Below are 10,931 nucleotides of genomic sequence, written 5' to 3'. Positions count from 1 at the left end.
CACACATTATGACATTTCACCCCAATGTGCATCGTTTGGCCCAGGAAACAGGACTATTTCCAAACATAAAGATAAATCCACATGTTGATTTGTAATCCTTTGTGTGTCTGGTCAACATCTCTGCAACCTGGTAGTTTTGGATAGTTGTCGGCTGGCAGTTTAAGTTTACAGCTCATGGTTCCCTTTAAGTATCTAGCAACTCTTTTCACAGCAGTCTTGTCCTTCTCAGTGGGAAAGCTAACTTTCCTGCTTAGGATTTTAATTTTCCTGCTTAGGATTCCCACTGCATTTGCTATGTCAGGTCAGGTTGTTGTGGGTCAGTAAAGGATCTTTCATATAGCTGACCTGTTGTTGTCTGAGAAGGGTTCAGACTTACCTTTACTCTTTAGAAAGTCAGTCACCATCGGCATGGCGACTTCCTTGACTTCTTTCACTCCTAGACTGTCAGGAGATTCAATAAATTTCTGCTTTTGACTTAGAGTCAAAAGAATAAGGATCTTATCTTCTATTTGACTACCCAAGAAGAAAGACATATTTCCCAGTTCCTTTATCTCTACTTCTTTGCTTAGGTACGGTATTCCACAACTTCTGTATAGCCTTGGTTATTTTCAGTTGCAATACTTAAACCATCCACAAAGGCCAAAACAAAAGAAAATTATTCATTTTTGTCCTCGGTGTACAAGCACTTCCCTGCATGACCATGTATGTACCCCAGTTGTGTGAGCTTCCTATGTGGTTTCACATTCCATGCTCTAGCAGCTTGTTTTAATCCATAAAGCCCCTTCTGAAGTTTGTATACGAGATTCGCTTCTTTTGGTTTGATAAAAACTTTGGCTTGTTTCATTTACAGAACTGGCCATGCAAAAATGTGGTTTTAATATCTATGCATTACACCTTTATTTGTTCAGAAGCTACTATGCTCAAAAGCAGTCTGACGGTAGGGTGTCTCACTATAGGTGCAAAAGTTTCACTGTAGTCTTTCTCATACTCTTGCAAGTAACCTTTTGCCTCAAGTCTTGCTTTGTAGTGCTCAATTTCCCCCTTCTGCACCCTTTTCTCCCTTCAACACCCACGTGCTTCCTGTTGCCTTCTCTGGTGCTGGTGCAGTGCCAGTGTGGTGTAGTGGTTAAGAGCAGTAGACTCGTAATCTGGTGAACCAGGTTCGCGTCTCCGCTCCTCCACATGCAGCTGCTGGGTGACCTTGGGCCAGTCACACTTCTCTGAAGTCTCTCAGCCCCACTCACCTCACAGAGTGTTTGTTGTGGGGGAGGAAGGGAAAGGAGAATGTTAGCCACTTTGAGACTCCTTCAGGTAGTGATAAAGCGGGATATCAAATCCAAACTCTTCTTCTTCAATCCCTTCCTGTGCAGCATTCTTCCACAGGTGAGCTTCAGTGGCTTGCATCTGCTCAGTCTTTTCCCAGGTGAAAGTTTCTAGGGGTTGCACCAACCTTGTGAGGTAGGACAGTCGTGGGGTTGGAACACCTTTGTTGCATCTCAATGAGCACCTGACATCTGGCTCTGAGATCTCCTCAATCTCTTCATCACCATCTAATGTGGTCTCCTCCTCTTTGGTTGCGCTGCTTCTTGGAATCTACTCCTTCACTTCTCTTTCCTGTTCAGCATCTGTGCTACGTGATGGGACAGTAGAAGGCCAATCTAAACTATCATTCATCAATCCAGGAAAGTTTATGAGGGCTTGTGCATCATCCTCTGACTCGTCAGAAAAGTCTTTCACAGTTCCTCTCTTGCCAGCTTTCCTGTGCTCCTCAAAATGAAGCACATGCCTCGTGCTGACTTTCCCAGTATTCAAGTCCACTTCTCTGAATTATTTGCTCCCTGGAGCACAGCCAATCATAATAGTCTATTGTGCTCTGGGATCTAACTTGTGCCTATTCTCCTTGGGTACATACGCATAGGCAATACTGCCAAACACACGTGTGACATATTAGGTATTCCCTCAATGCAAGAAGTGAAGTTACAGGGAACCGGGCAGAGGGCCTTCTTGGTAGTAGCACCCACCCTGTGGAACACCCTCCCATTAGATGCCAAGGAGATAAACAATTATACTACTTTTAGAAGACATCTGAAGGCAGCCCTGTATAGGGAAGTTGTTAATGTTTGATGTTTTATTGTGTTTTTATATTTTGCTGGAAGCTGCTCAGAGTGGCTGGGCAACCCAGTCAGATGGGCAGTATATTATTATTATTATTATTATTATTATTATTATTATTATTATTCCATGCCAGAGTTCATAAGGTGTACATGTAGTTCCCTTGGTTGGCAGTCTATTTTGGAGATACACAATCCTATAGTTCCAGTTAGGGAGCAAGTGATTAGAGGCATAAAACCTGAGCCATGAATGAAATGTGAATTAATTCTCTGAACCTAAAACAAGAGTCTTGCAGTACTTTAAAGTGTGACGTATTTATTATGTATAATCTTTTGTGGAGTAGCATCCACTTCATCAGATTCATGATGCTTTCCTCAGTTGGCAAGAATTAATGGAGGCATAGGGCAAATGTAAAAGGCAGGATGGAAATGGAAGTGCATTTAAAGCTTAAATGTATGCAAAACAAGCATAGTGATCATTCACATCCACAGTAATTTGATGAAACATCTCCTACTGTGTTAACAATTACTGGTACTGTGAATGGCCACTACTTATTTTGAATACAGTACATGTAAACTTCTAATTGAATTGTCAAAGTTAGAATTTTTATGAAAGTTCATCCCACTGTAAACATCATATACACAGAGACACAGACACACACACAGCTGCCAGCTGAAGATAATACTTCAAGCATCTGACTAGCATCCATGAAAACTTATGCCATAATACACTTCCTAGTATTTAAGGTACCACAAGATTTTTATTGGTTTTTCTGTAAATGTAAACAGTTTACTTAAAATGCAAACATGCTTTTGTGTTGTTTATGCTGCATGTTCCTCAGATTAAGAGCAGAATGAGGCAAGGTTAGTTTTTGTAGCTTAGTGTCCGTGTGAAGCAAAGCAGACCAAAGTGGTGTAGCACATGATGGATTTTATTCTTTTGATCTGTTCAACTCTTTTAAAACTTATTGACTGTTACTGTGTCTGTAACAGGAAACAGTTTTGGGAATCCTGTGGCCATTATCTTTCAGTAGCCTAGTTTGCACATAATGTTGAACCATAGTTTATTAAATCATAGCTTAGTATTATGTGTGAACTCAGCTCAGCAGCTTAACTGTGTGGTTAAAGGTTGCTCATTAACCAAAGTTTGTACCTGGTTTACAAACCTTAGTTAATGTTAAACATAGTGCAGCGTTATGTGCGAACCCAGACCTCCCTCAACTATGATTAAGGAGCCATCACAACCTAAAAGTATGCAGAACCAAACTCAATCCTAGACACTATTCTCTGATGCAATAAACCAGGCACATCCAACTCCCAAGAGACTGCGATCTACTCCCAGTATAAAACAACTGGCAGTGATCTACCCATTGTCATTGGGGGGGGGGAGAGGTTGGAATTGTTGGGCTTTTTTTAGTGGGGGAGGTCAGAGTTGATGAGCTATTTTGGGGGGAGGGAGGTCATGAAATGCTCAAAAATACACCGCCACTAACAAGCAGACACAGCGATACGGACAAGTTTAGTATCACAAACGACAGCCCGTTTCATGCTAAAGACGGACAGAACGAGGGCAGCGGGGGGCGGAGACTTTTAACACAATGCTTTTATCAGCCTGAGATTGAAAGGGAGCCTGCGATCAACCTGATCATCTGGGGATCTACATGTCGATAGCGATCGATCGGTTGACATCACTGCTCTAGAACTGAACTGTGGCACAAGTTAGAGGCTGCAAACATCCATGGCTGCAAATCTACAAGCACTGCAGTTGGATTACAAGGTGCCTTAATGGCGTTAGAACAGCATTGCAAGGAAGGTTCCCTAATAAAAAATTACCAAAGAAATCAAAGATAATGGCCTTTGGCATTATCTCTGGTATACGACCGGGCTTCATTTTTTTCCTGGGTTCAACTGCTCATCTGGAGCTACTTTGCCTTATCTTTCCTCTCTCTCTTTTTTTGGGTATGTGAGCTCTGCTTTATTGATGTACAAAGTTGTACTCTATGACCCGATACACCTGTTTACAGTAGGTAAATCATCCCAATTATTTATAGAGGATAGTGCTCAGGAAACATGACTGAACTTGAACACAAAACACAACACTGCAACAGGCACACAAGCATGCCAAACAAAAGAAAACTGGTCCGAGATGAGGAAACTGGAGCCTCATGAATTAGGAAGAGGAAACCCCAAACGAAAGTTACCATTCCTGCAGAAGTACATCAGCTGCAATACAACCCTCTTTGGCTAGTGAATGCACCCATAGCAACTCCAAAGGAGATCACTGGAATCAAGACACTAACACAACAATGACAACCAATGCAACTAAAACCTGAAGTCTCCTGTCTGTCGTGGAACCTGGCTGGCTGGAGGAACAAGCTGGAAGATGGTGATTTTTTTGAACCACATCCATAATTTTCAAATTCTGCTGTTTCAGATACGTAGTCAATGCAGGAAATGTGGTTATGTGGATATGCGGCATACGTATCTACCACACTTCCCTCTTCTCAAGGTGGAGGCTTGAGGACCAAGTGGAGGTTTGGCAATACCTACCTCCTTCTCAGCCTCAACTACTCAGTTTAAAGGGCTGGTCCCAGGCAGCATAGGCATCCTTATCCAAAATCCAAGCCATTCTTATATGCCCACCCCGTTGCCTGACCTTTGCTGGCTCTCTGCCGCTGCCACCACAACAAGGCCAAGGTTTCCAATGCTGCTGTGAGGCCTCCATTGAGGCCCACTGCAGCTGCAAACGTACTTCAGGAAGCTGGGCTAGGCTTCTGACAGTACCTCTGTGACCACAGTGGGACTCAAGGAAGGCCTCGCAGCAGTGGTAGAGGCCTTGGCCTCGTTGTGGCGGTGGCAGTGGAGAGCCAGCAAAGTTCAGGTGGTGAGGCAATGGCGGCAGCCTGGGTGCATTTGCAGCGGGAAGGCAGGGGGCAAGGCAGTCTAGGCACGTTTGCAGGCAGGGGGGTAGCAGTGGACCACATCACGCATGCATCGCCGGGAGCAGGCCAAGCATGGAGAAATACGCATCACTGATCGCAGCATCTCTATGAGCTTAACTCTGGTGCAAATTAGAAGCTGCAAACATCCACGGAAGGCTACTATTTCTGATCCGAGCTCTCCATGAAAGCACCTCCTTAAGGGTCAGTTATAGGAGGTCAGAAGGGATGCGGGTGGCACTGTGGTGTAAACCACTGAGCCTTGGGCTTGCTGATTGGACGGTTGGTGGTTTGAATCCCCACGATGGGATGAGCTCCTGTTGCTCGGTCCCAGCTCCTGCCAACCTAGCAGTTTGAAAGCACATCAAAGTGCAAGTAGATAAATAGGTACTGCTCTGGCGGGAAGGTAAGCGGTGTTTCCATGCGCTGTTCTGGTTTCGCCAGAAGCAGCTTAGTCATGCTCCCTCAGCCAGTAAAACGAGATGAGTGCTGCAACCCTAGAGTCGTTCGCAACTGGACTTAACTGTCAGGGGTCTCACAAACACTCAGGTATGAAGTAGGGCTGTGTTTCAGCCCCAGTTTTATTTAATTTTTATATAAACCCCTGCTTAAATGCCTAAGCAGACAAGACCTTCACCCTTCCAAGGCGATACACCATCCCTGAATCTCAGTCCTACCGTATGCAGACAATGCTGCAAATCTATGGACTCCAGTTTGATTACAAGGTGCCTTAATGGCGTTAGAGCAGCATTTCAAGGAAGGTGCCCTAACAAAAAATTACCAATACGGTCAGACTTCATTTTTTTCCTGGGTTCAGCTGCTCGTCTGGAGCTTTGTCTTATCTTTCTTCTCTCTTTTTTTGGGGGGGGGGGCGGTATGTGAGCTCTGCTTTATTGATGTACAAAGTTGTACTCTACAACCTGATACACCTGTTACAGTAGGTAAATCATCCCAATTATTTATAGAGGATAGTGCTCAGGAAACACAACTGAACATTAAACACGACATTGCAATGGGTGCACAAGCAACTCCTAACAGCTTGAGACGTGGGGAGTGTATCAGGTGACAAGTTTTTGACTGCGCTGCTCAGCCCTTTAAAGTTCCATACATGAAATCTGCCATTTTTAGTTTTTTACATTATAATAAACCAAGGTTTTAGGCAATTGTCTGCAAGATGCCTCCGCTTTAACTATGGTTAACACTAACCATGGTTTGGTGTTATGTGTGAAGCAAGCCACTATAATGTTTCCAATAAGATTGAAAATGTCATACTGACTTCCTGTGAACTTATTGTTTTTTTCTTTCTGGAGGTCAACCATATTCTGTCTGACTGGAATACAGCTCCATGGGGTATGAGGGATTTCTAAAATATTTAAGTAATCAGAAATCTAAATGCATAGGGAATTGCACACTGGCTGTTGGACAATAGGAGGGCTTGGATGTCTTGTGCTTTGTGGTTCTTGTGTTTCCTTTGGTGTACTTTATATTAGAACTTAATGTAAGAGGTAGGCTTGACAAAACAATTTGTGGTTACATCAGTTTTGTTTTACCTGACTGTATGGGGGCTCTACTGGTGTACCTGATGAGCTGTTAGACAGCTTTGATGGACCAGTGCATCATCTCAGAGGATCATCATTACTGGAGGCCAACAGTTCCATGGCAGCCTGTTTCCTAACTGATAGGCCCACTCCTAGCTTTCATTTCTTGCTAAGAAAATGGTTTCCAGTTCTCATGGTTTTCCAGAGAAGCTTATGCTGCTCTTTGCATTTCTAGAAAATGTGAATGAAAATTTAAAAAATAATTGAGTGTACAATACATTCCTTTTTTAAAATGGCAGTTCCCACTTTTTGTTTCTCAATGACATTTGCAGAAGATGCTTTTAAGGTGCTCTTGATGTCAAGCTGATTCTACAGCTTAGTTCTAGGTTTAACTGAAAATTAACTGCAGCTACTCAATGCTTCCTTCTTCCTTTGAGATGATTCAAAACTCTTCAAATTTAGTTGCATAGAAGTATTTTACAATAAAAAGCCACCCAATGGATTGTTTATTTAAATATTTATAAATCACACTTTTGCCAAAATGCACCCTTCAAAAATGACCAAAACAATAAAACACCAGTAAAAAGATGCATGAATACTAGTTGGCAAAAGGAAAATTCACATTTCAAAGGCCTGTCTAAATGACACCAATTTCAGGAGATGTCTTTTAAAAAGCAGCAATGAAACTCTGCTGGCAGGTAGTTCCACAGTGCTGGGCTTTCCACCCTAAAGGGGATCTCAGAGATCAAGGTGGAACCAAAGGACTCAGGCCGTCCATAAGGTACTTTGGACTCAAGTTGTTTAGGGCTTTGTGAATTAACACAAGGACCTCCGAACTGGCCTGGGAACAAATGGACAAGCAGAGCAGTTGCATTTTGCTCCTGTGGGCAGCCTGGCTGCTGCGTTCAGCTTCCAGACCTGATACAAGGATAGCCCCACTTAAAGCGCATTAGAGTAATCAGGTCTTGAGGTTAACAATGCATGGACCACTGGGGTCAGGCTATCGCTGTGCAGGAACAGTCACAGTCTTCAATATTGTGGCCCCAATAGAAATACAGCCAGTATCATCCCTACTAATGTTCAGGTGCCTGGTTAAATTGGTTTTATTTTGGGTTTTTGCACCATAAATGATGATCAGATGCTTTCAGGTGTTTTAAATTTTGTCTATTGTATATTCTCATTTGTTAGTTTCATGCAGATGTGAAGAAAAGCCAGGAAATAGATCCACACAAACAGAACACCAACATCTTAGAAATTGCTGTAAGAAAATATGTAATCCATTTAGTGTTAGTTATACTTGCTGATACAGGATCCTAGAAGGAAATGACAATGGAGGCTAAAGCAATATTAAAAATCTAGAATATTCTTAATAACACACAGTTGTTTGTTTTCCTAGCATCTAAAAATTAAGATAAAAATAAATATGAGCAGCTGCATACAATAAATGTGAACAAACATACAAAAGTGGAAGGAACCCCACTTGAACGAAAGAGAGACTGAGACGCCATTCCAACGTTAACAGAGAAAATGGTGAAATAGCAAATATATTTATCAGTGATATTCATAAGGGCTAGTAGTTGGTAACACATTTCTAATTAGATTCAGATATAAAGTGGCAGGTTCTGGTGACTGGGAGGCACCTTGAAGAGTCTTGCAAGCGAAAACAGACAAGTCGCTGTTCCCGGGAACCTACAACCAAAAAGAGGTGATTGGGAAACAAGAGGGAGGCGAGAAAGAAGCTAGTGCCGGGTGGATGGACATGTAAAAATTCAGTTCCACGCGCTTAAGTTTGGCTGCTGTTGACAATAATGAGGATATGCGGTTACCTATCACTAGATGGTCTACTTGTTATGTTTAACTCGCATTAGCAATGCAGGAGTACAGATATCACTCCAATTTCACTTGCATGCCAGGAGACTCTAAAATACTGTAAAGGCGCCTAACCATCTGCCAGAATCGCTTCTAGAAAGGCACACCACGTAGGGCAGTAGCCTTTAATGGGGAACAGTTTTTGTCAAAGGTCTCGTTTACCTTTGACCTGCTTTGTTTAATTGTGACCCAGTAGGCTAATAGTCCATCTCATAGAGGGTAGCTATAAAAGGTTATTTATACTTATTTATACTGAGCTGCAATGGCATCTCAGTGCTGGCGTTGTCCTGAGGGCAGTATGAAGGTCAGACGCACCACTGAGAGACTATTAGCATGCATTTGTTTCTGTTTAATCCGCTGTGAAGCTGGTCTGACCCCATGTCAAGCAGCCAGAGGAGCAGGAGAGGACCCGGGGGGAGAAAGCGCCGTGAGTGGAGGGGGGCCTTTCTCCATCCTCTGGACCCCCTGGGAAACTCAACAAACATGCTGCTCCTGGAACTGGGTGTGGAGAAGGCAGCTGAACGGGACACGGCTGTGGACAGCCTGAGGAAGGACCATCCCTCTTAGCAAGTCTAGAGGGAGAGACTAAGGCGATGGGACCAGCTGCTTCCAGGAACTCTTCTTGTTGGGAGACTTTTGTGGGTGAGCCGAGAGTTCATTGGGTGAGAACCAAAGGGCTAAGAGGGAGGGTGTGTCAGAAGGAAAATGAACTGATAACTGATTTTTATATATGTTAGTAACTTTGTATTAATATAACACTTTTATATGTAACTGTACATTTTTGTAATTTTTTAAAGTTGTCTGTTGTTGCTTCTTTTTTGTATACAGCTTAGAGATGCTTATAATATATTAAGCAGTATAAAAATCAATCAATAATGGTGCAGAAGCACATGACAGAACTGATAAGTGTTCCCTTCTATAGTTCTCAATTTACTTTTCACTGAACCTCTAGGAGACCTCATTAAAACTGTTTGCACAGTCTCTGAAGGTTGGCTTCTTCTGAGATATTTAGGGTTTTGAAATCCAGAATCCCCAAATTTGGACAACTTAGGCAGCTGTTTGCTTATATTTGCATTCCACCCAGGCACAATTTCATAAGATGACACAATGTGTATAGAGAAATGTTACATTTTAGGCTTTTGTTGTCGTTGTCCTTCTACACCATGCATGCTGGCTTCTTGGCTTTTCAAAAGAGATGAAGAGTTAACTTCATGCCATTCAGACTTAGCAGAGTCGAACCTATGTGCAGTGATTGATCTGAATTGCTCTCTATCCCAAATCCAGTTGGTATCTCCGTAGCTGTGTCTACATATAACACAAAGATAAGCTCCCCAGAAGGAGATTGCAGTTATTTTGCTTCCCCCTGGTCCTTACAACTGAAAAATGATCTAAACTCTATGTACACATCTACATGCGCCCCATTATATTTTAAACTTAGAGAGGCCTATGAACATACATCTTATTTTAATGAATTGTCTTTTGTGCAACTTCAGACACAGATAAGTACCGTATGTGACCTGGCGTGTAGCACTCTTTGCAGCTGCCACTAGGAAAATTAGAGCAAATTATATAGCCATGGTAGCCACCAACCATAAAAGAGATGAATTTATTTGACCCTATCTTTGTTGTTTAGTTGTTTAGTCATGTCCGACTCTTCGTGACCCCATGGACCAGAGCACGCCAGGCACTTCTGTCTTCCACTGCCTCCCGCAGTTTGGTCAGACTCATGTTTGTAGCTTCGAAGACACTATCCAACCATCTCGTCCTCTGTCGTCCCCTTCTCCTTGTGCCCTCCATCTTTCCCAACATCAGGGTCTTTTCCAGGGAGTCTTCTCTTCTCATGAGGTGGCCAAAGTATTGGAGCCTCAGCTTCACGATCTGTCCTTCCAGTGAGCACTCAGGGCTGATTTCCTTCAGAATGGATAGGTTTGATCTTCTTGCAGTCCATGGGACTCTCAAGAGTCTCCTCCAGCACCATAATTCAAAAGCATCAATTCTTCGGCGATCAGCCTTCTTTATGGTCCAGCTCTCACTTCCATACATCACTACTGGGAAAACCATAGCTTTTACTATACGGACCTTTGTTGGCAAGGTGATGTCTCTACTTTTTAAAATGCTGTCTAGGTTTGTCATTGCTTTCCTCCCAAGAAGCAGGCGTCTCTTGATTTCGTGGCTGCTGTCACCATCTGCAGTGATCATGGAGCCCAAGAAAGTAAAATTTCTCACTGCCTCCATTTCTTCCCCTTCTACGGTATTTGCCAGGAGGTGATGGGACCAGTGGCCATGATCTTCGTTTTTTTGATGTTGAGCTTCAGACCATATTTTGCGCTCTCCTCTTTCACCCTCAATAAAAGGTTTTTTAATTCCTCCTCACTTTCTGCCATCAAGGTTGTGTCATCTGCATATCTGAGGTTGTTGATATTTCTTCCAGCCATCTTAATTCCGGCTAGGGATTCATCCAGCCCAGCCTTTCA

This window comes from Podarcis tiliguerta (genome assembly GCF_965153285.1).
Source record: "Podarcis tiliguerta genome assembly, chromosome: 7".
NCBI classification, from domain to species: domain Eukaryota; kingdom Metazoa; phylum Chordata; class Lepidosauria; order Squamata; family Lacertidae; genus Podarcis; species Podarcis tiliguerta.
This window is presented reverse-complemented; position numbering follows the sequence as displayed.